This window comes from Gracilinanus agilis, chromosome 2 (assembly GCF_016433145.1).
Source record: "Gracilinanus agilis isolate LMUSP501 chromosome 2, AgileGrace, whole genome shotgun sequence".
NCBI classification, from domain to species: domain Eukaryota; kingdom Metazoa; phylum Chordata; class Mammalia; order Didelphimorphia; family Didelphidae; genus Gracilinanus; species Gracilinanus agilis.
The window spans coordinates 358,996,757-359,002,756 of record NC_058131.1 but is presented as its reverse complement, the minus strand read 5'-3'; the positions used below and the strand labels follow the sequence as shown (position 1 = coordinate 359,002,756).

General features: G+C 38.8%; 1 protein-coding gene across 1 annotated transcript in view; it reads right to left on the bottom strand.

Annotated features, from left to right (window-relative positions):
• Window positions 1–1,063: 1,063 nt before the first annotated feature.
• The window catches only part of ADRB2 (adrenoceptor beta 2), a 76,130-nt gene continuing 71,193 nt past the window's right edge, over window positions 1,064–6,000 (bottom strand). The window contains exon 2 of the mRNA XM_044664438.1: window positions 1,064–1,209. The gene's annotated coding sequence lies outside the window, so the exon portion shown is untranslated. The remainder of the gene's footprint in view (window positions 1,210–6,000) is intronic.

The following is a 6,000-nucleotide window of genomic DNA, read 5'->3' as shown; positions in this document are numbered from 1 at the left end:
TCTTTTGAAAATTGCCTATACATATTTTTGACCATATAGCAATTGGGAAATGACTCATATTCTTAGAAATCTGACTCATTTCTCTATTTGTATTCATTCAACTAGTTCTTGTGCTTTCTTGGAGTATGAGTGAGAAACAACAAAACCTCAGACTGATTTAGTCTTCGTTGCCACAGTGATCTATAGCTCCATATAGAATGACATGTTGAATTTGATTTTTAAAAATCCCTAAAGTACAACCCTTTGCATTTCTTATGTCACTGGCCCACCCACTTTTCCACTCACACATGTTCTTCATAATATCCATAAGCTGTTTTCTCATGCACTAGACATAGTTGATAATATGCTTCAAACTCTTGAGCCCACAATGTTTGGCTCCACTTGAAATTGTGATTTTTCTGGGACCATGCTACACCATGATTCTCAGTTGCATGGCATCCCCAGAATTCTAGCATTTAAAAAGATGACCTTTAGTCTCAGGGAACAGCTTCTATCATCAGAAAGCACTGAGCAGTCTTTCCAGTATCATCCAGCCAGATCTCCTCCTACTCCATTCTTGGTCCCAGCTCACTGTTTATCTATACAGTCCAAAACTGATGCACTATCACAGCAGAACATCATATTGGTCTGAAAATGGGCCATTCTCAAATAGAGACGACTGCCCTAAAATAAGATCTCTTTGAAAGAAAATTTTATTTGCATATTGGTATGTTATACATATGCATATGTGTATATATTATATGTTATAAAGTAACGCCAATTATAGAATCCACTCAGATTTTATGTAAACAAAATACAAGAGAAAAAGCGTGCCCTCTTTTCAAACCAACTTTTTATGTAGGTAGGTCTGTGTGTAAGCACTTCTAATAGGCCAAGTTCAGATCATTTCACTTTTCCTAGCCTTCTTGCCATCTAAGTTAGTCATTTCCCTGCATGATTACATGCACTTTTGAGCTTCAGCTCTGCTAAGACTGATTACGACTTTGATGACGCCCTTCCTCCCTGTAGGCATTCTGAAAGCATGCATACCTTCCTTTCAAAGAACAGGTTTCTGGAACTGGGGCTGGGGTAGTAGCAGGCTCTCTGTTTACAGGAAAGATTGTTCTTGCCTTTTGAAGATCATTCCCCTGAGTTATACTCTTTTCCTCTGACTTTTGAGCAATTTCCCAATGACGTCCTGGCCAAAGTCTGCTTTCCATCCTCATCAGCCTTAAAGGAGAAATGGTATTGTCAGAGCATTATGGATGTTAGTGCCAGATAAATCTCATGTGGCCAGTGAAGACTGGACAAGTTAGAAAGGTAAGAGGGTCCTTGCATAAATGATCATTCTCTTTTTTATTTTTCTTTATACCCTTATCTTCCATCTTAGAATCAATACTATATATTATTCTAAGGCAGAAGAGCAGTAAGGCTAGGCAATTGGGATTAAGTGACTTGCCCAGGGTCACACAGCTAGGAAGTATGTGGGATCAATTATAAATTATCTTTTTGTTTTCCTACTGCTGCTAATTTGCAGACTTTCAGATCATCTGTTCTGGTGGTAGAGATTGTTAGTTGGATCCATCTGCCCTTGTGTTCCCCTTCTATGCTATATGAACCCAATCATAGGATTTGTAGTTGGAACTCAATCAGAAAATATTTATTAAGCACCTACTATGTGGCATCTTGAAGCTAGATGCTATGGATACAAACATAAAAATGATACTGCTCTTAAAGAACCTATATCAGCATTGGTGAACATTTTTGAGATTCCATGCCCAAACTTCAACTTCTAATTGCCTGTGAGCCACACCCTCCTCTCCCCCACCATTACCTCAGACAGCAGAGGGAAGAAGTGTTTACATTGGGCAGCTGGATGGAGGGACAGGACATGCAAAAATGTCCTTAATGTCCTTGGGCACTATGGACAGGGGGAACGGAGCACCTCCTTTGTGCTGCCCCAGCACCCATGCCAAGGCTTCACCAACATGCACTTATATTTTAGGAACAACTAGGTTAAACAATGGATATAGTATCAGGCCTGGAAGACCTGGGTTCAAATCTGGTTTCAGATGCTCCCTGGCTGTGTGACCCTGGGCAAGTTTTTTTAATCCGGACTGCCTAGCCCTTGCCATACTTCTGTCTTAGATTTGATAGTCAGATGGAAGATAGGGATTAAAATAATAATAATAAAAGAACATATCCTACTACTGAGCATATATAACACATATCAAGTAGAAGAAATGAAGGAAGGGAGCTTTGGTTCAGGCAGGAATTGTGAGTGGAGCCATGGGGCAGAATATTGCAATGCCATTTCTAGGAGCAATGTTAATATTGATTTGATTATTGTGTCCAGAGTAAATAGTGAAAAGCAGTGAATAGGAAGTTATACATGAAGTAACAGGAGTGATAACAAATGCCTACACCATAAAAGCTCTGGTGTTCTGCTGGACAGTTGGATGGGATACAACATTGTTTGGAAATGTGCGATCTGCCAGAAATAGAAAGCTGACGTGGGAATTGCCTCAGTCACCGTACAATTGGGCAGCTCCACTCTTGGTTGGATCCCAAAGCTAAGTGTAGTAACTCCTACTGGGTAGGAGGCATGGAAGACAACAATAGGGAAGAATTAAAGAAATTATCTAATCCACATACCTCATTTTATAGGTAAGAAAACTCCAGAGGGGGTTCTCATCTATCCAGTTCATACAAGTAGAGATGGGAAAGGAACAAGCACTTATTAAGCACCCACTACGTGTCAGGACTGGGCTAAGCATTTTTAAAATATCTTGTTTGAGCCTTACAACTACCATGGGAAACAGGTCCTATTATTTACCACATTTTACATTTAAGGAAACAGAGGCAGACAGAGGTAAAGTGACTGGTCCAGGGTCACAGACCTAGTAAGTATATGAGACTGGATTTGAATTCAAGTTTTCCTGACTCTAGATTCAGCTCTCTAGCCACTGCATCACCCAGCTGCCTAGTAGAAATACAACTCAAACTTGGGGTGTCTGACTCCATATTCACTTTTCTTTTCCTAACACCATGCTTCTTCTTGGCCAAAGATTCTGGTTTGGACTTAGTAACACTGATTCAAATAGAATCATAGAATTTAATTCTCAACAGTAGCTTAAACATCCTCTCATTAAAGCCCTTATTTTACAGATGAAGATAATTAGATCCAGAGTAGGGAAGAAACTTGTCCAAGATCAATGTTCACATGTTGTAACCTCCAGTTAAATGTAAACTTTTTTTTTTTTTTTAACTCTCACCTTCCACCTTAGAATCAATACTGTGTATCGGTTCCAAGACAGAAAAGTAGTAAGGGCTAGGCAATGGGGGTTAAGTGACTTGCCCAGGGTCACACAGTTAGGAAGTGTCTGAGGCCAGATTTGAACCTGGTACCTCCTTTCACTAGGCCTGGCTCTCAGTCCACTGAGCTACCCAGCTGTCCCCTAAATGTAAGCTTCTTTTTTTAATTTTTTTTTATGTGCCGCCTTCTTTTTTTTTTTCAACCCTAATATCTTTTATATATATATACTTCTATATTAATTTTTTTTTATTTGGTACAGGACTAGGCTATGGGGGTCAAGTGACTTGCCCAGGGTCACACAGCTAGGAAGTGTCCAAGGCCACATTCGAACCTAGGACCTCCCCTCTCTAGGCCTGGCTCTCAATCCACTGAGCCATCCAGCTGCCCCCTAAATGTAAGCTTCTTGAGGAGAGACATTGTTTTGTTTTTTATCTTTGTAGATCTAGCACCAAGGCTTTGAGGTCATCTAGATGGTACAGTGGATAGAATTCTAGGCTGGGAGTTAGGAAGCCTCATCTGCAGAGTTCAAATCTGGCCTCAAAAACTTAACTAGCTAGGTGATCCTGAGCAAATCACTTAATCCTGTTTGCCTCAATTTCATTAGCTGAAAAAGGAAATGGCGCACCACTTCAGTGTCTTTGCCAAGAAAACCTCTAGTGGAGCCATGAAGAGGTGGACACAACTGAAAAACTACTAGAGCACTATAATTTCTATGTCAAGAATCAATGTGGTACAGCAAAAAGAACACTGGATTTTAAATCAGAAGGCCTGAGTTTGAGCCTTCATTCTATTCCTCACCATGTGAATTTTGGCATTTGTGTCTGACTCTTTGTTACCCCATTTAGGACTTTCTTGGCAAAGGTCCTAGAGTGGTTGACCATTTCCTTCTCCAGCTCATTTTACAGATGAGAAAACTGAGGGAAATAGGGTTAAGTCGTTTGTCCAGACCAGACTTACCCAGCTAGTAAGTGTTTGAAGCCAGATTTGAATTTAGAAAGATGGATCTTCCTGACTCCAGGCCATAGCACTCTCTCTACTGTGCCATCTGGCTGCCCTACTATGTGAGTAACCTTGGTCAAGTCTTCCTTTACCATTTTGAACTTTAGTTTCCTTCTTTCTAAAATGCGAACTTTTAATGGATGAATTCCATGGTCCCTTTTAGTCCTAAATCCCATAATCCCAGAACAGTAAAGAAGGCCCTTTAGTCTGACACCCTGTCCAATGCAAGAATTTTCAGGATGGATTCACAGGCAACTTTAAACTTAAACTTCAAGGTAGCTCTTACCTTAGGCAAGAGTTTTTCTTCCTCCTTTGAAGCTCAAAGTAGATGAGGAATTTTCAGTTCCTTACCACTATTACCTTTTTCTCAAACCCTCAAGCAGTGTAATCCCTCTCTCATTCTGTAGTCCTCCAGATATCTGATGTCAGGGATGATTATAGGCAGTGGACAGTCATTACAAAAAGCCATGGATTTAGAGCTAGAGGATCTGTTTTAGAACTCTGACACTTGCTCTCAGGCTGACCTTGGAAATAAGGTATTCTAACTCCCTTGTCCTCAGCTTTCTCGGCTTTAAAATGAGAGGGGTTGGATAAGATCCTCTTTGGCATTTTTTCCAGCTCTAAAGCTGTGATCCTCTGATATTTTTTGACATCAAAGTTGTCTTGGGCAAGTCATTTTTCCTCCTTGGTTTGTATCTCTTTAAAATGAGATAATTATTCCTATCCTACAAAACCATGGTGATGATCAAATGAGACAATGGATAAAGAAGGATTTGGGGATCATAAGGGGCTATATAATGGCTACTATTATTGTTATTAATATTATTAAATGTCCTATAAATACTACTTCTCTTCTCCAGAGTAAACACACCTAGTTCATTTAAGGGATGATAATTTGCTAAGAACAGGACCTGTTTAATTTTTGTTTTGTATGCCTAGCACAGTGTATGAATTCATAATAAACACTTATTGATGTCCAGTCCTCTCTCTGTCCTAGTTTCCCTCCTCTGGACATGCTCTAATTTGTTGATGTTCTTTGTAAAATAGAGCACTTGGAATTGACCACAAAATTCTAGATGAGGGCAGAACAGGAATAGAGGGCAGCACAGCTGCAATTTTCCTTGAATATAATAATATCTTTCATGTATTATTAGCATTCTACATACATGATCTCATATGCTTAGGAACTATGATTCTATTCTTTCAATTCAACTTGAGATCACATTTGCTTTTTTGGCCTCTCAATCACATTCTTGACACACTTGGAGTCCTCTAAAACTTCCCCATTTTTTTCATTTGAATTATACCATATGTCTTACCTATTCTGCACTTGGGCTCAAAAACATTAAATGAACCAGTGGAAGACTTTGAATTTATTCCTATTCAAACTAATTTTATTTAATTTAGCCCATCATTCTAATCTGTCCAGATCTTTTGGGACTCTAATCATAACTTCATTATTTATACCATCTATACATTGTTGTATGATATAGATAAGAATATATTGTTTCATTATACTTACAAAATTTTTGCAATCTATAACAGACAAGAGTCATTGAATGAACATAAACTACTGGAGAAAAGACAACATGTTTTCTATAAGAGAAAAATCATTACTAAATTATGTGAGAATATCTAGAAGAAATATGAAGGTGGATAAAAAGGAACTGACTAATATAAGCTATCAAAACTTTCTAGAAAGTTTT